Source organism: Macrotis lagotis, chromosome 1 (assembly GCF_037893015.1).
Source record: "Macrotis lagotis isolate mMagLag1 chromosome 1, bilby.v1.9.chrom.fasta, whole genome shotgun sequence".
Taxonomy (NCBI): domain Eukaryota; kingdom Metazoa; phylum Chordata; class Mammalia; order Peramelemorphia; family Peramelidae; genus Macrotis; species Macrotis lagotis.
In genome coordinates, this window is record NC_133658.1 from 506,999,975 (window position 1) to 507,019,251 (window position 19,277).

The 19,277-nt window shown below is 40.4% G+C and overlaps 1 protein-coding gene and 1 long non-coding RNA gene across 6 annotated transcripts in view; one reads left to right on the forward strand and one right to left on the reverse strand.

The window, feature by feature from the left end:
- Nucleotides 1–968: 968 nt before the first annotated feature.
- On the reverse strand, nt 969–5,745 carry LOC141506893 (uncharacterized). The gene is made up of 4 exons (XR_012474004.1): nt 5,502–5,745; nt 3,709–3,846; nt 2,182–2,280; nt 969–1,158 (listed from the first exon to the last, which is right to left on the reverse strand). It is a non-coding gene; the product is annotated as an uncharacterized LOC141506893 (long non-coding RNA).
- Nucleotides 5,438–19,277, forward strand: part of TMEM50B (transmembrane protein 50B) — a 40,249-nt gene continuing 26,409 nt past the window's right edge. The window contains exon 1 of one of the 5 annotated variants that reach the window (XM_074214075.1): nt 5,438–5,634. The gene's annotated coding sequence lies outside the window, so the exon portion shown is untranslated. Of the gene's footprint in view, nt 5,635–10,312; nt 11,331–19,277 lie in introns of those variants that run through there. The other 4 variants (XM_074214074.1, XM_074214077.1, XR_012474003.1 and 1 more) reach the window with 4 other exon arrangements.

Below are 19,277 nucleotides of genomic sequence, written 5' to 3' on the forward strand. Positions count from 1 at the left end.
GAAAGGAAATTCCTCATTCCAGAGGTTCCAAGATCCTACAGGAGGATCCTTTAACTAGACTTCAAAATAAGGTTAGATCAAAAAATTTATTCAGCATCAACTGAGGGGCACTTGCCAGGTGGATAGCAAAGAGAGACACATATTGGGATTTACACAATCCTAGAGTAACATTTTGGGCAGCAAAAGAGCCTATGAGGTAAGGCTGTTCAGTCACTTTCCTTATTTGGTACATTAAGTAATAGAAAAAGGATGTCAGATGATTTTTTAGAGAATGTGTTAACCTTGAGGTCTCAGGAGTTGCCAAATATCGAGTTTGTTTTAGTGGAGACATTTTTTTCTGTAGTTAATCTCATAAGAATATTTTGGTGGGATAGGAAATCTCTTAAGTTAGTGGAAGTCTCCAAGATAGATCGAATCAGTGGGCTTTTGTGAAATAAAATACATACTCAGAATCTAACTTTATATTACCTAGTACTTCCATTTCTATAAACTCTAAGATTGCTTTTTTCCCCTGAGGAGATATTTCCCACACCTTTCCCAAACACACAGCACCTAGGTTTTATCCATTTTCTGTACACAGATACTGAAAGGGGGGGGAAAAAAGGATTTTTCATAGGGACTGTATGAATACCCGGGAGAAATGAAGCAAGAGATTTAAAAACAGTAGCTTTGAAGAAAAGATTAAGGAGAATAAACTTATTTTTAAGAAAGTACTTAGTGATATAACCCTAAATGTTGATGAAGAGGAAAGTTTAGATTTTTCAAGGCAATGGGGGTTAAGTGGCTTACCCAAGGCCACACAGCTAGGTAATTATTAAGTGTCTGAGGCTGGATTTGAACTCAGGTACTCCTGACTCCAAGGCCGGTGCTCTATCCACTGTGCCACCTAGCTGCCCCCAGAAGTGGAAAGTTTAATGGATTTGTTTTTGTCAGTCTTATTTCCCTTTAAATGACCTCACATACCTTTGCATGCCAGGCCCTTCTATCTTCCATTGTCTCTTGAAGTCCATCCTTTGCCATTTCGCTTTCTTTTTGCCTCCACTCTTTCCTAACAAGAGAGTCTTTTCCAATGTGTTGTAGTCATCGTGGGATCAAAATCTGACTGATAACTTTCATCTGTGTGACAAGTCATTTCTTTTTCAGACTTAGTTTCCTTATCTGTAAAATTGAACTAAATGATTTTTTGACCTTCTAACTGTAAGTCCTATGATTCATTCATTTGACAAGAATTTATCAAGCTCCTGCCTGGTACTGTGTTAGATACCAGGGTTACAAAGACAATATAGAAACAGTTCTTGCCCTTGAAGAACTTAAATTCATTTGTAAGGGAACAACAAATACATAGAAAAATTAAATACAAAAAAAATGTAGAAAGTAATTTCCAGGGAGAAGGTACTCACATATAAGTAATGGGACAAACTTTCCTGAAAGAAGAAACACTTGAAGGAGCCTTTGGAAATTTTATCTTCTGCAAGAAGCCTTTCCAGATCTCCTTTAATACTAGTGCCATCCCTCTCAGATTTCCTCCAATTTTTTCATATTAATTTTGTGAATTTCAGTCACCCTTAATAGTTTTGAGTCTCAATCCCCATTTATAAATTGAAGAAATCATAGATGTTGGAAAGAGACTTTAGAGGTAATTTAATCCAACATACTTATTAAATACCTGAGGCCAGAGCCTACAGATGTTAAGTGACTTATTCAGTAGCAGTTCCAGAAATATAAAGCAAAGTCATCTGATTCCAAATCCCATGCTTTCCACTATACCATACCATTGAGATGCCCTCTAAGATCTCCTCCAGCATTATCTTTGAATCTGTTACAACATCATGTGGGATAATTAATGGATATATATTTTTGTCTCATTAGTGATGTCAAATAGCTTCAAATACTTTTAAGGGTACAATGTCTGAGCTAGCTGTCAGGAAGCTCTTGAACCAATTTGTCCCTGCTTTATGGATACATATGGCTGGGCATGCTAACCTTTCAACATGGTGCTATTATGGTCTCCAGCCACTAGAGGTCAATGAAAGCCTGGTTTTTCCCCTTTGAGTGGCTGCATCTTGTGCCTTTACCCTTTTTTGCTTAGAAGGGGTGACCTTTTGCCCAAAGCTATTGCTTCCTGCATTCTAGTTTAGGAAATTAAATATAAATATGGAAAAGATATATGACTAAAGTTACCTGGCTTTGGTTTCCACTAGTTTGTGAGAGTAATTCAGATTATCTTCCCTTTAGTTTTCCATTGATTCAGTTGTAATGCATTGGGGATGGGGTGGAACACTGCAGGTTTAATATATGAATTAAAATGAAAAAAGCATACAACCTTCATTAAACCTGCATTATTGTTTCTTTCATGTCCTTTTCCCTCCCAGATCTGTATGGGGAATGTTTTCACAAACTTCTGATATTAATAGAGGGTGCATCCCATAAGAAGGAAGGGAAAGAGTCAAGGCTGATTTTTTCACTGTTTCAGCAATTTGGTAGCTGGCAGAATTAATAGCACCCTGAAGTGATCAGCAGACTGTGGATTGTAGATAATACTGAAATTTCTTCTTCAAGTGACTTTGTTATATTTTTAGCAATTGTCTGGACCCTGGAGTCCCAAAAATTGTAAAAGGGAGCCATCTTTACTTTTATGATGTTGTCCGTTTCAGGACAATTCCATTTTCTAAAGAAGGGCTCTAGAATCTCATATCTTTGGTTCTCCTTTGAGTCATTCTGGGACCTTTGCGAGAGTCACAGAAGAAAAATAGAGAAAATCTCCCGAAGTTACATGTGAGTACTAAGAAAGTCCCAGAGTTTGGAGCAATCAGCTTAGCATTTTATAATTCTTTTTCACCTCAGAACACTGAGGCCAAAAGTGCTGAAACAAAGTATTGAGTTTGCATTGTTGAGCCCAGTGAAATCCAGTTTAACTGGTTGTATGAGCCTAGGCTCTGTGAAAAGGAACAGCCTCATAGCTTTGGCATGCACCTGCCCTGAAACCACTTTCAAAGTATCCTAGATAATCTGGCAAATACTCCATTGGACCTTTATTTCTGTGATAACATAACCTTCCCTATTGTGCTCCACAGCAAAAAAGTGTATTTGGGGTATAGAGGGCAGTACTATTCTTCCCTAGTGATTGAACATTGAGAGCCCTGTGCTTTGATGGAGTTGACAGTCAAGGCATATAGTGTCTTGGAGTGGTTCTGATATGGAGGGTGAGATCAGTTTGAAAGAATTTTTTCTTTTCTCTATATAGGGGTGTCTGAAACCAAAAAAATAATCAAAAACTTAACCAAAACTCAAGTAGATTGCATCTAGGGCAGTTAGATGGAGAAATGGGTAGAGTGCAGGTAGGCCCTGAAGTTAGGAGGACCTGAGTTCAAATGTGTGTGTGATCTTAGGCAAGTCACTTAACCCTGATTGCCTCACATCCACGGGCCTAATGAATCAGTTGTCCTGATTCATATCTAGTCACTGGACCCAGAGGGCTCCCAAGGAGAAAGTGAGATTGGTGACTAAGCACAGCACCCCCTCACTCAAATCCAATTCATATGTATGTCATGGTACCACCTCCCTGATGTCATAGTCTTCAAGAACAAAAGCAAGCTGCCTTGTCCTGGACTATCTAACTAGACAACCAGAGAGAGGACTACAACTAATGCCCCCTGTGGTTTAGGGGTTAAGTAGGTTGAACCATGGGGAAATTAAGTATCAAACTACCTGGCTCTCTGCGGTGTGATCAGATCCTGTTTTCTGGGATTTATTCTCATTTGGCTTCTAGAAAGGCTGGATTCATAGAGTTTTCCAAACCTTGGCCCTCTGCATAATGGGCGAGGTTGTAATTCTGAGCAAGATCAGCTGTGGATTATAATTCATCCAGTCTTAGTTTATTAATTACTTCATTAGCCATATTTCCTTAAGAATGGAGAGCTCTTGGGGGTGGTTAGGTGGCACTGTGGATAAAGCACTGGCCCTGGAGTCAGGAGTACCTAGGTTCAAATCCAGTCTCAGACACTTAATAATGACCTAGCTGTGTGGCCTTGGGCAAGCCACTTAACCCCACTGCCTTGCAAAAACCTAAAAAAAAAAAAGATTGGAGAGCTCTTGATCTGGTTACCAGGGTGCTGGGACTAGAACCTGTGAAAAACCACATAATAGATATGGCCCACCTACCCCATTCCCCCACACTCAGGATATATATGCGTGAACTAGAGACTAAGCATTATCCCCTCCTGCTTCCCAGGACCTTAGTGGATGTTAGAGTTAAGTTCTCAACATCCCAGCCATTCTTCCTTCACTCCTTAAATAAGCAATTTAGAAAATACTCTGACCTCCAGATCTAAGCAATAGGAAAGGGGGCAGCTAGGTGGCACAGTGAATAGAGCACTGGTCTTAGAGTCAGGAAGACCTGAGTTCAAATCCAACCTCAGACTTAATAATTACCTGTGTCACCTTGGACAAGTCACTTAACCTCACTGCCTTGCCAAAAAAATACAAAACTCTACACAGGAAAAAATGAATTGTTCATAGTTAGGTAGAGCTAATAAAAATGGCAATTCTACCCAAATTAAATTACTTATTCATTGACATACCAAACTACCAAAAACCTATTTTATAGAGCTAGAAAAATAGTAACAAAATTCATCTGAAGCAACAAAAGGTCAAAGTTATAAGGGAACTGATGAAAAAAATGTAATGAAAGGGGTCTTGCTCTATCAGATCTATCCTTCATTTTCTGTCTTTCTTTTTTTTTTTGCAAGGCAAACGGGGTTAAGTGGCTTGCCCAAGGCCACACAGCTAGGTCATTATTAAGTGTCTGAGGCCGGATTTGAACCCAGGTCCGCCTGACTCCAGGGCGGTGCTCTACCCACTGTACCACCCAGCCATTTCCGAGGAAGGCCTAGGGAGAGCCACGTGGGTCCAGCGGTCAGATCTGAATGGGGTGGGGGGCTGGGATGAGTCGGGGTCTGAGGCTGCGTGGGCTGCCGTCCCCCGCTCTCGGGGCCGGGGCTCCGCGCCCGCGCCCGCGCCGTCCGTGCCCGGTGCAGCTCCTGGGGTAGCTGGCGCCTCCCGGCCCGCCCCGCACCCTCCACGGAGGCGGGCACCGCCGGTCCTGGGCACGGCGCCGGGGCACTCGGGCGCGCGGCCCCCTTCGCCGCACAGCGCAGACTCGGCATCCACGGCCCGGCTGGGCCCAACTTCCGCCCCCGCACGTAGAGGAGGCCGGGACGCGGCGGCGGCGCCTCGTTCCGGCCACTTCCGGGCCCGGGAGCCCGGGGGGCGGGGCGGGGCGGGGCTCGCGGCTCTGCTCCGGGCCCCGCCCCGCGGCGCTCACGCCCGGCTCGGCCCGCGCAGGTCGGCGCCCCCGCGCTCGCCCCCGCGCTCGCCTCCCGGCCGCCGCGGCGCACGCGGCCGCCCCGCCCCGCCCCCCGCGGCTCGCCGCGCCGGGATTGGTCGCCGGCGGCCTCTGGGCGCCGCTCCCCTCTGCCCGCCCGGCCCAGCCCCTTTCCCACCTAGCCTCGGGCCGGCGGGGAGTTGGGAAAGAGGCCGCGGAGGAGGAGGCCGGCGCTGCGGGGCCCAGGCCGCGCCGGCGACCGAGGCCGGCCGGAGGACGAGGACAGTGAGTCGGCTCGGGGAAGCCTTCGGGTCGGTCGGCCGGATGGGAAGCGCCCCCCGGGGCTCCGGTTGGGGGGGGACAGTGCCCTTAGAGGGAGGGGGCCCTCCCGCCGCCGCCCCGAGCGCCCCTCCCCCGCTTCCGGCTGGCGCCGGCGGGGCGGAAGCGCTTCCGCTCCCCCCCTCGTTTCCTTCCCCCCCTGGGGTGCGGGGTCCCCGCGCGGCCTTGAGCGGAGCGCTCGCCCGGTTCCCGCCGGTGGGGCCGCGGGCCGAGGGGCTCCGGCCGGCACTCCCCAGGTCCCGGCGGCTTTTGGGCCCCCGGAAGCCTGGGGCCGCGTGAAGCCTCCCCGCCGGCGGCTCCCCCGAAGCTGCGGGCGCTACGGGGCGGGGCGGCCGGGCCGCGTGCCCCGAAGATCTCCGCCGTGAAGCGGCCCGGGAGCCCTTCTGTAGCCCCGTGGCCTTCCCCGCCCCGCCCCGCCGGCGGACAAACTTTCCTCAGATCGCTTCCGAGGTTCGGGGGGACGACCCCTTTCGCTTTCGTCCCGTCGGGAAATCGCTGCAATGTAATAATATCCGCGACCATCTCCGATGCCCTTCAACTCTGACTCAAACCCTTTTGAGCTTATTCATAATGGAGAATCAGGAATGATGTTTGGAGAATGAGAAGCAAAATATATTTGGAGGCTATCGTCCGTTCTCCAACTACCTTTTAATTCTAGAGCCGTTAGGGTTTTAAATTGACCTACCAAATGCAATTTTTTAAAACTAAATTTCTATTTTGAGTTTTACAATTTTTCCCCTAATCTCATCCCCCCCCCAGAAGCCACTCTGTTAATTTTTACATTGTTTCCATGGTATACACTGATCTAAGTTGAATGCGATGAGAGAGAAATCATATCCTTAAGGAAGAAACAAAGTATGAGATAACAAAATTACATAATAAGATAACGGTTGTTTTTTTTTTTTTTTTAATTAAAGGTATTATTTCTTGGTCTTTGTTCAAACTCCACAACTCTTTCCCCGGATACAGATGGTATTCTCCATTGCAGACAGCCCCAAATTGTCCCTGATTGTTGCACTGATGGAATGAGTGAGTCCATCAAGGTTGATCATCACTTCCATGTCGCTGTTAGGGTGTACAGTGTTCTTCTGGTTCTGCTCATCTCACCCAGCATCACTTCATGCAGATCCCTCCAGGCTTCCCTGAATTCCCATCCCTCCTGGTTTCTAATAGAACCATAGTGTTCCATGACATACATATACCACAGTTTGCTAAGCCATTCCCCAATTGATGGACATTTACTTGATTTCCAATTTTTTGCCACCACAAATGGTGGGCTATTATGAATATTTTTGAACAGGTGATGTTTCTACTCTTTTTCATGATCTCTTAAACATATAGACCCAGTAGTGTTAATGATGGGTCAAAGGGTATGAACATTTTTGTTGCCCTTTGGGCCTATTTCCAAATTGCTCTCCAGAAAGATTGGCTCCACTAATAATGTATTAGTGTCCCAGATTTCCCACATCCCTTACAACATTGGTCATTGTCCTTTCTGTTCATATTGGCCAGTCTAAGAGGTGTGAAATGATATCTCAGAGATGCTTTAATTCAATTAAAATTTTTTAAACAACTGGGTTTGAATGTCCATGCTAGAAGATATTTAAAATTTAAACATTTGATTTTTAAATAGTTTGAACCAAGTTGAGAGATTGGCTTATAAATTAATATATCTCAAAAAAATCTAAATACCAGCACCTAAATATCAGATATCTATGCAGGAACTAGTGTTTAACAATAAAACTTGTCATCTTCTTATAACTTGATGGCTCTTTATTTTCCATTTATCTTGTATACAGAGCATCCCAAAGGTCTTTGTACAGTTTAAAACTAGTAAAGCTTCAAACTGCACACAGACTGGACATATTCTATACAACATGTTTGTGCACAGTTTGCATTTCTTCCCCCAGTCTTTAGATTGTGAACTCCTTAAAGACTGGAATGGTTTTTGCATCTTTTCATATACCCAGTGCTTAGCCATGCATGTAATAGGTGCTGATAAATGTACTAACTTAGGATAGTAATGACTACTTTATTTCCAGTTTCTTTTTGAGCACTCTTTAGGTTTAGCTTTAGCATGAGATTACATATACAGTACTTGGCAGGCTAATGTGAACTAAGTGAGATGTCAATGAAGGAAAGGAAGAACAGACTAATTTTATTTTCTCAGTTTCCTATAATAATGCTTTGTAAACGGCTCATAAACCATTGTCATCTTGGGCAAGTCACTCTCTACTTCATACTTCATCTTTAAAATAAAGAGATTGTGCAGGAGATTGCCTAATCCTGTTAAAATACCATCTTTGTAAATGCTCCAAAAAACAATGACATTAACTTTTTTTATTCAAGATAATTTCATATATGTGTATATTTAGGTGTGTGTGTGTGCATCCTAGGTATGTAGGATATATATATGAAATAACTGAATAAAATGTCTTATGACATATACATACAAACTTATATACATGTGTGTATAATATCAGGGTAGGTAATAATGCAAGTTACTACTGTTTACTGCAAATCAAAATCTTTCCTTGATATTTAATGCTCCTGAATTCTCAAAGTAGGACTGAAACTGTAGTCTTTGTGGCATGTTATTTTGAAGGAGGTTAGAATCTATTTCTAGCCTAGCTTAGTGGAGAGAAGAAACTTTTAAGCAGTAAACCAAAAGTCTGCAGTCAGATAATTGAGAACTGATTATATTCCTAAAATGATTTAAGTGAAAGACCATGGACCTTGCTATTGTGCTTTCCTGATTCTCCCTTATAATTAACTTGAATTTGTTTTGTATATTCTTATATGTATTTATACATATATGTACTTACGTTATTTTGTGTATTATGGACTTCTTGAAGGTAGGGATTTTTTCATTTTTGTCTTTGTATTCCCAGGGCTCATTTCAGTTCCTGGTGCCCAGTAGATTTAATAAATGCTTGTTAATTGATACACTATGCCTTTACCCTGTGAGAGTTAGAACAATATTTCTAGTCTTTTTTTTGAATGAGGTTCACAACAAAGAAGTCTTTAACAGACTGTGATACAGTGTTTTCAGTTTATGTGTTACTGAATCTGTGATCTCCTGTGCTCATTTCATTCTCTCCATCAGTGCAGATCATAAACCACACATACCTTTTCATACAATGAAATCCTTGTACTCTTCTAAAAATCCTTCAGAAGAGGTCCAGTCAGTGGGGTGGGAGACCTTCTAGTCCTTGTTACATTTTGTGGACTTCAGTTCTTCAGGCTGTCCATTCCTACTTCTTGTCCCACATCACTGGTTCAATCTCTGTTTCCTGACATATTTCCTAAATATTAAGCAGCAGGTGGGGCAATGAAGAGAACTTTGGATTTAGAGTTAGGAAGGGAGGACCTGGGTTGGAATCCTACCTTAGACACTCACTGTGACCTAGGGCAAATCATCTAACCTTTCTCAACCTGTTTCCTTATCTGTAAAATAAACCTAATAACATCCATGATTGTTGCAAGGAAGCAAATGAGATATATGTAAAGTGCTTTGTAAATCTGGAAGGATTATTTAAATACTAGCATATGTATATATATATGATCTTTGAAAATCTGCCATAGTCTAGTTGTATACTTCCCCTTCCTGCCCTTAAATCCTTAAATTCCCCCACCACCACCACCACACATAGGTTTTCTTGGCTCTTTGTAAATTTTGGATTGCCAAGATTCCTAATCTTCAGCATCCCAGGTATAACATTTGTATTTAAAATGATGTATTTTCTTTTGGGAAAATGATTGGAATTGTTAAAAGAATTGCTTGATTTCTCAACAATGTTCTATTAAATTCTGAGTTAAGACATAGTTCATTTACAATACTTGTCATAGATATGTGCACTGACATATCTAACTTGATGTATTGGCCATCTGCATATAAAATTTGGGCAGTAGGTGGTTTTTAATCTATCCTGAAGCCATATGAAAAACTCTATATATTAGAAAGCTCTCCAGATACTCTTGTTTATGAGGTATCTTGCTGTTGAACCTGAGGGACATTATTGGCCTTCCTAACAAGATTCATTACTCATAGAATCATGGATTTAGAGCTAAAGGGACATTAGAGTTTATGTAGTTCAACTTTGCTTTTTTTCAGATGGAGGAAGTGTGGCCCACAGAATTGAAGTGACTTGCCCAAGGCCACACAGGAGTAAATGACAAATGCCACTGTTCTGATTCTTTTGAACTGACTTTTAAGTTCCTTTCTCTTTCTGCCATATCACACTACTACAATAAAACTATGAAAACAAGTTTCAACATTCACTTTTTTTTAGGGTTTTTTTTGCAAACATTCACTTTTAAAATCTTGAGTTCCAAATTCTCTTCCTCCCATCCCATCCCATCCCATCCCATCCCATCCCATCCCATCCCATCCCATCCCATCTCATTTCTTTTTTTTAATTCTTTATTTTGTAAAATACTTTAACAGTTTAATTTCTAGTTTTTGATTCTGCATCTAAGTCAGCTTATGCTCCTTATTAAACTTTTACTTAATGTGATTAAATCAGTAGGCAAGTAGTTGGGAGATAGTAATTTGAAAAATTCTTTTTTCTGAAACATTTAAAGGATCTCTTCTTAAATTCAGAATAATTTATGTTAAAACTTTTAAAGTATTTAATTTATGTTATAGCTTTTTTAAAGGGTAAAATATTCAGAGTATTAGAAGTTGGAGTTTAAGTCTAATTTGAACCATAAAAGAAATACCTAGAATATCCTCTGGCTAGATTTGAACAACAAAATTAACCATATGCTAACCATACTCTCTCAACTTTGTTTTTCCTCTAGAATTTAACTGTATCTATTCTCCGGCAGACATTGGGGCAGTGAGTCTCCATTCTTTCACAAATAGTTATCAGTTGTTGTTAATGAAGAAAACTTTTGCTGTTATAAAAGTTTTTCAACGTTCATCCATATTCATTTGCATATTTAAGTTACATAATTTCCTTCCACCCTCCCCTCAGCAATGAACAGTCAGGTGAATATTGTACCACACACTTTTGTGTTAAACATGCTTACAGATTAGTCATTTTCAATATGAGGAATTAGGATTAAGGGAAAGAAATACATGAGAGAAATTTTTAAAAAAGTGAATGTAGTGTTTTTCAGATTCTGGAGTTTTTTTTTTATTCTTTTATTTTTATTTTTTTAGTTTTTGCAAGGCAATGGCGTTAAGTGGCTTGCCCAGGGCCACACAGCTAGGTAATTATTAAGTGTCTGAGGCCAGATTTGAACTCAGGTACTCCTGACTCCAGGGCTGGTGCTGTTTCCACTGAGCCACCTAGCCACTCCTGGAGTTCTTTTTTTTAGAAAGATTTTACTTATTTTGAGTTTTATGATCCCCCCATTCTTGCTTCCTTCCCCCATCCCCCCACAGAAGGCAGTCTGTTAGTCTTTACATTGTTTCCATGTTATACATTGATCTCAGTTGAATGTGATGACACAAAAATCATATCCTTAAGGAAGAAAAATAAAGTATGAGATAGTAAAATTACATAAGATAATTTTTTTCCCCCTAATTTGAAGGTAATAGTCTTTGGTCTTTGTTCAGACTCCACAATTCTTTCTCTGGATACAGATGGTATTCTCCATCACAGATGCCCCCAAAATCGTCCCTGATTGTTGCACTGAAGGAATGAGCAAGTCTATCAAGGTTGGTCATCACCCCCACGTTGCTGTTAGGGTATACAGGTTCTGCTCATCTCGCTTAGTTCATGCAGATCTTTCCAGGCTTCCCTGAATTCCCATCCCTCCTGGTTTCTAATAGAACAATAGTGTTCCATGACATACATATACCATAGTTTGTTAAGCCTTTCCCCAATAGGACATTCACTTAATTTCCAGTTTTTTGCCACCACAAACAGGGCTGCTATAAATATTTTTGTACAAGTGATGTTTTTACCCTGTTTCATAACTTGAAGGATTTTTTTTTAATGTTTGTTTTGTTTTGTTTTTCTTCCTCTGAATGGAGATAGCCTTGTCTATCCATAGCTGGTCTAATAGGGTTGGCCTAGCTCTCTGCACTGCTGAGAGGAGCTATATTCATTAAAGTTGATCAGCTCATAGTGTTGTTGCTAATGTGTAGGATGTCCCCTTGGTTCTGCTTCATGAAGAAAACTGTGTGACTAACGTTCATTTTTATAGTTATCAGTTTCCTTGCTATTCTCTGAACTGAAGTAGCTCTCCCTTTACTTTGATTGTGGATCTGAGTCTTCCCTTCCCATTCCCCTTTCTCTCCTTTCCCTTCCCATTCTTCCTCTTCCCCTTTTCTTTCCCCTTAACGTGACTCTTTTTTTAATTAATTTTTATTAAAGATATTATTTGAGTTTTACAATTTTCCCCCACTCTTACTCCCCCCCCCCCCCACGGAAAGCAATCTATCGGTCTTTACTTTGTTTCCATGTTGTACCTTGATCCAGATTGGGTGTGATGAGAGAGAAATCATATCCTTAGAGAAGAGACAAGAATTCCAAGAGGTAACAAGATCAGACAATAAGATATCTTTTTTTTTCTAAATTAAAAGGAATAGTCCTTGCACTTTGTTCAAACTCCACAGCTCCTTATCTGGATACAGATGGCACTCTCCTTTGCAGACAGCCCCAAATTGTTCCCAATTGTTGAACTTAAGGGATGAGCAAATCCTTCAAGGTTGATCATCACTCCCATGTTGCTGTTAGGGTATACAGTGTTTTTCTGGTTCTTCTCATCTCACTCAGCATCAGTTCATGCAGATCCCTCCAGGCTTCCCTGAAATCCATCCCTCCTGGTTTCTAATAGAACAATAGTGTTCCATGACATACATATACCACAGTTTGCTAAGCCATTCCCCAATTGAAGGACATTTATTTGATTTCCAATTCTTTGCCACCACAAACAGGGCTGCTATAAATATTTTTGTACAAGTAATGTTTTTACCTTTTTTCTTCATCTCTTCAGTATATAGACCCAGTAATGGTATTGCTGGGTCAAAGGATATGCACATTTTTGTTTCCCTTTGGGTGTAGTTCCAAATTTCTCTCCAGAAAGGCTCCACCAACAGTGTAATAGTGTTCCAGATTTCCCACAAACCTTCCAACAGTGATCATTATCCTTTCTGGTCCTATTGGCCAGTCTGAGAGGTGTGAGGTGGTACCTCAGAGAAGCTTTGATTTGCATTTCCCTAATAATTAATGATTTAGAGCAATTTTTCATATAACTATGGATTGCTTTGATCTCATCTGTAAATTGCCTTTGCATATCCTTTGACCATTTGTCAATTAGGATATGGCTTTTTTTTTTAAATATGACTCAGTTCTCTGTATATTTTAGAAATGAGTCCTTTGTCAGAATCATTAGTTGTAAATATTGTTTCCCAATTCACTACATTTCTTTTGATTTTGGTTACAGTGGTTTTATCTGCAAAAGCTTTTTAATTTAATGTAATTGAAATCATCTCTTTGTAAAACATTTTTCTGTTTTATAATTTGTAATAAGAATATTCATTGTCAGGAAGAAAAGAACACCTCAGGGAAGAGGAATATTGCTTTGTAGTTAGATAGGGGACATGATTTTATATTGCATAATATAACTTTGTATCTGGTGACCAAATAGGTCACTTTGTTGTGTATGTTATGAAACATTTCTTATTTTTATTTATATTCATTCATTCATTCATTCATTCAGATTTTTGCAAGGCGATGGGGTTAAGTGGCTTGCCCAAGGCCACACAGCTAGGTAATTATTAAGTGTCTGAGGCTGGATTTGAACTCAGGTACGCTTGACTCCAGGGCTGGTGCTCTATCCACTGCGCCACCTAGCCTCCCCTATGAACCACTTCTTTTTTTTTAATTTATTTTTTATTCTCATTTTGTACAAATGTTTTTTTACATTAATAAAATATTCTTGTTTACAAGTAAACAAAATACCCCTCCCCCCATGAATATAGATAGACTTGCTTGGGCAAAAAAAAAGTAAAGGGGAGAGAAAAAAATTAAAATTAAAAAATAATAGTAATAATTGTAGGTATGGCCAGGTGGCGCAATGGACGAAGCACCAGCCCTGGAGCCACGAACACCTGAGTCCATATCCAGCCTCGTAGACCCAATAATCACCCAGCCATGTGACATGCAAGTCACCCGATTCCCACTGCCCTGCAAAAACCAAAAAGAAAAAAAAAGACCCCAAATAAAATAAAATAGTAATAATAGTAGGGGTGGCTGGGTGGCAGACAGAGCATTGGCCCTTGAGCCAGGAGCACCTGGGTCCAAATCTGGCCCCAGAGACCTAAAGATCACCCTGCTGTGTGGCCCCAGGCAGGCCACCCAGCCCCACTTGCCCTGCACCCTCCCCAAATAATAATAACAAAAAATGTGCTTCAATCTTTGTTCCAACACCAACAACTCTGTCATGGGTAGATCACATTCTTTATGGTAAGTCCATCGCAAAAGTTACTTCCATATTTTTCCAACGTTGCCATTGCTGATTGCAACTCCCTCCTTTCTTGTTTCTCCACTACCATGTACTATATTTTCTCTCTCTTTTCACTCTTGACTCTGCTGTAGGGTAGCTGAGTACTGCAGCAGACAGATCCCTGGTCCTGGGGCCAAGAGGCCCTGAGCCCCCTTACCACTCCTTAGGCCCAGCATCCACCTGGCCTTATGGTCCTGGACAGGCCTTCCAATCCCAGCCCCTTACAAAGTATAAAAGAAAATGTGTTATATCTGATCACTCTCCCCCATGGTCCATCCTCTCCTCCTTTATTCACATCCCCACCCCTTCCCCCTGCTTCCCCCTCCTTCTTACTCCAGATATTTATACCCCATTGAGTATATATGCTGTTTCCTCTCCTAGCCACCTCTGATGAGAGCAAAGGTTCCCTCATTCCCCCTTGCCTCCCCCCTTCCATATCATTGCAATAGCTCATTGTAAAAAAGTCTTATCATATGAAATATCTTGACCTGTTCCCCCTCTACTTTTTCTTTCTCCCATTACATTTCCCTTTTTTTTCTATTGACTCCATTTTTACACCATATTTTATCTTCAAATTCAGCTTTCTCCTGTGTTTGAACTATCTGTCTACCTGCTCTATTAACTGAGAAGGTTCATATGAATATTATCAGTATCATTTTTCTATACATGCAGTTCATCCTCATTAAGTCCCTCATATTTTCCCCCTCTCCTCCAATCTCCATGCTTCACCTGAGTCCTGTATCTGAAGATCAAACCTTCTGTTCAGCTCTGGCCATTCCAAAAGGAACATTTGAAATTCCCCTGGTTCATTGAAAGTCCATCTTTTTCCCTGGAAGAGGACATTCAGCCTTGCTGGGTAGTTCATTCTTGGCTGCATTCTAAGCTCTTTTGCCTTCTACTATATTGTATTCCAAGCCCTATGAGCTTCCAATGTAGTTGCTGCTAAGTCCTGTGTGATCCTGCCTGCAGCTCCACGATATTTGAACTGTGTCCTTCTGGCTGCTTGTAATATTTTCTCTTTGACTTGGGAGTTCTGGAACTTGGCTATAATATTCCTAGGGGTTGGTTTTTTGGGATCTCTTTCTCAGGGGGATTGGTGGATTCTCTCCATTTCTATTTTGCCCTCTGCTTCTAGAATATCAGGGCAATTTTCCTGTAGTAATTCTTTGAAAATGATGTCAAGGCTCTTTTCCTGATCATGACTTTCAGGTATTCCAATAATTTTTAAATTATCTTTCCTAAGTCTGTTTTCCTTATCAGTTGTTTTTTCAATGAGATATTTCACATTTTCTTCTAATTTTTCATTTTTTTGGTTTTGAAGTATTGATTCCTGATTTCTGGTAAATTCATCAATCTCCCTGAATTCTATTCTTTGTCTGAAGGACTTGTTCTCCTCATAGTTTTCTTATCTCTTTTTCCATCTGGCCAATTTTGCTTTTTAAAGCATTCTTCTCCTCAACTTTTTGAACTGTTTTATCCATTTGACCTAAGCTGGTTTTTAGCATGCTATTTTCTTCAGCATTTTTTTGGATTTCCTTGACTAAGCTGCTGACTTCATTTTCATGTTTTTCCTGCATCTCTCTCCTTTCTTTTCCCAGTTTTTCTTCCAACTCCTTCATTTGATTTTCAAAGTCTTTTTTGAGCTCTGTCATAGCCTGAGCCCAATTTCTGTTTTTCTTGGAGTCTTTAGATGCAGGAGCTTGTGCTTCCTCATCTTCAGACTGAGTATTTTGATCCTTGGGCTCATTTGCAAAATGTTTCTCAATAGTCTTCCTTTTGTTTCCTCTGCTTGCTCATTTTCCCAGCCTGGGCCTGGTTTTGGGGTGCTTCCTGAGCTTTTGGGACACTCCCACAAGGGTCTCAGTGTGTGAGGCTCTGTCCTCCCTCCTAGCCTGTGAATGACCATAAGCGCCCCCCTCTGCCACAGGGCTGAGGTGGGGGGGGGTCCTGCTGTTCTATGGGGGGGACCTAGACTGGAATTAGGATCTGAATGTGGTCAGAGCCCCAGAGTCCTGTTCCAGGGGCAGTCAGAGCTAGGCAGTCTCTCTCTTCACTCCCCTCCCTCAGCTCAATGGGCTCATGCCTTGGGGGCTCCTGCTTACTGGCTCTGCCTGCTTCTGTTTCATGGTCTGGGATGCCTAAAGACCATGCTGCTTGCTGTGTGCCCTGAAGGCTGGGCTTCACGTGCTTGCTCTGGCAGAGGTCCCCTGCTGTTCCCACTTTGTGCTCGGTGCTCCCCGGGGTGCAGCTCAAGAGACTCCCCTGCTGCTGTGAACCGTGGCTCCCAGCGCCCTGGGCCTACCTCCGGGAGGCTGAAGTTCTTTTGCTCTGGCAGGCCACCCCTCTGGCTGGCCGGTCCTCTGACCCTGGGGTGCAGAGCCTTTCTACTCTTTTCCAGGTTACCTTGAGTAGGAGAACTGCCACTCTGGGTCCCTTTGTGGGTTCTGTCTCTCGAAAGTTTAGTTTAGAGTCCTTAGCCCATGAGTTTTATCAGAGAGCTCCTAAGACTCGATCCCTTCTTGTCGCCTGACCCACTTCTTAAAATTAATTTTCTATTCCAATTGTAAAATTGTGTTTCAGTTTATAAAAAATAAGTTCCTAAAAAGCCTTAAGAACATGGAATTTTTGTCTCTCAAATCTCCTAAATAATAGAGGAAGGGAATTCATCTAGGGAACCTGTGATGAATTTTTTTTTTAATGAAAAAATAATCCTCAGTTCATAAGGTTTTAATCTTATCAGTCCAGTAGTCTGCTTCCCCCCCTTCTTTAAAATCAGAAATTTTTTTGAGATGAAAGTGATTGTATGTAGCAGTTTAATTAAGATCCCATTTTTAGAACAAGGAACCAGCCCAGGAAGTTTTAACTTTGACTTTGACTGTCTTCCAAGGTCACTTAGAAAACAGGGACATCTAGGTGACATCTAGGCAGTGGAGTGAATAGAGCACCGCCCCTGAAGTTAGGAGTAACTGAGTTCAAATTTGGCCTCAGACACTTAATTACCTAGCTATGTTTTGCTTTTACATTTCTTATATTTCCCCTTTAGTCCCTTCCATCTCAAAGAGAAGAAGAGGAAGAGAAAAAATTTAGCGAAACCAGTTCATGCATCAAAAAAATCTGAAATTATATTGTGTTCCTCATCCCCTTCTTCTCCTTCCCCCACTTCTGCAAAAAAGCTAGTATAAAATGTCTCTTCATATCTCTTTTTAGAAGTCAAATTTAGTCGTTACAATTTTGCAACATTTAGTTTTTGTTGTTTTATGTCTTTTTTTCCATTTATATTAGTATGGTCAAAAATATATTGTTTTCCTGGTCTGTTACTTCACTTTGTATCAATACATATTAGTTCTTATATGTTTCTCTGTATTTGTTATGTTTATCAATTTTTACAACTTGGCTTTTCCACTCAACCAATGAGTAATCTACTTTGTTTTCCAGTATGCCTCTATAACTAACTATTTTGGTGTATATCACAAACTCACCAGGAATACATTAATATGTCTTTCCACAACCCCGGCAATTTTGACTATTTCCAACTTTTGTTAAGCCAGTTTGTTGGGTCCAAAGTAAAACTTCAGTTTTACTTTGCATTTATCTTATTCTTGGTGATTTGTAACTTGCTTTTTTCTCTTTTCCACAATTGGTATTAAGTGACTTGCCTAGGATCACAGTATGTTGAGGTCTAGTTGAACTGAGATCCTCCTGACTCCGGGTCTGGTGCTCTATTCACTGTACCACCTTTTCATATGGATATAAATAGTTTTCATTTGTTTTAAAAACTGTTCATATTCTTTGACCATTTATGTATTGGGGAATGGCTTTTGGCCTTATACATTTCTGTTATATATGTTAAACACATAAGAGATATTTGATATGAATATTTTATTCCAATTTGATTGCTTTCTTTTTTACAATGCATCTAGCATTGTTTATGCAAAAATTTTTCAGTTTCATATTAGAATTATCTCATTTATCTTTTATACTTGCCCCATCCTTTGTTTTATTTATTCCTTAATCTTACTTGTATGTGTGATCAGTTTCTTTGAATTTCTTATTGTGATCTTAATATTCAAATCACATCCATTTTGAATTTATTTTGGCATCTTGTGTAATATAATGGCCTAATCCTAATTTCTTTGACCTAATGGAGGACCCATTCCCTTTTTACTGCTGCTCATATTTTCCTATAGTTCTTCTTGTTTAAAGACAAAGCAGTTATCTTCCCTGTGTTTTTTTTGCCCTTGGACTTCCTCTCTATTCCTCAATTTTGTTCTCTTAAGTTACGTACCCTCTCTTTCCATAATTTTGTCCCACAGAATAAACTGACACCTGTAGGAGATTATATGTGAAATTTAAACTTGGATATTACTTCTCTTGTTTAAATTTTGATTTCATCCTTATTTTCTAATATATTCTTCTTAAAAAAAGAAACCAACTTAATGATTTTTTCAAATTCCATAGATTTTGATTTTCTAAAAAATACTCTTTAGAGATACAATAGCATTTCATTATACATTATTTCTTATTAGTTCTCATTAGTTCTTATTAGTTGAATTATTATTTACCTTATTATTATTATTGCTATTTTCAAATTAAATATTCTGCCTATGTCTTTTTTTTTCTCTCCTAGGAATACCTCACATATATAGTTCATTGAATCTTTTTTCATCAATCAGTTAGGCTGGGTTTTCAGAGTATATCACTTTGGGTGTCATTGACCATTTTTGCTTTTTATGCTATATTATTTCATTCTATACTGAGGTGCATAATAGTGTTATTTCATTTAAATATAATTTATATTTGAACGAAGGTCCTCCTGATTCCAGGGATGGTACCTCTGTCTACTGTGCCACCTAGCTGCCCTCAAATATAATTTATACTTGAAGGTCCTTTGGTTTCTTGAAAAATTCGTTTGTCATTGGAATTGTTTATCCTTGAAAATATAGACTTTTTGTTTTCTAGAGGTAGATTACAGATTTTTTTTTAATGATAATTTTTTTTAATATCCCTGAATTCTGGGCAGTTTTTTTTGAATCACTTAATGTATTTTATAATGTTCAAGTTTTTCAATTTATCCTGTTTTTCTAGGAAACAGGTTAAGTTGTCTCTGTGCATCCTCTTTTTGAAGCCAATGGCTTTTTCTTTTGAGGAGATG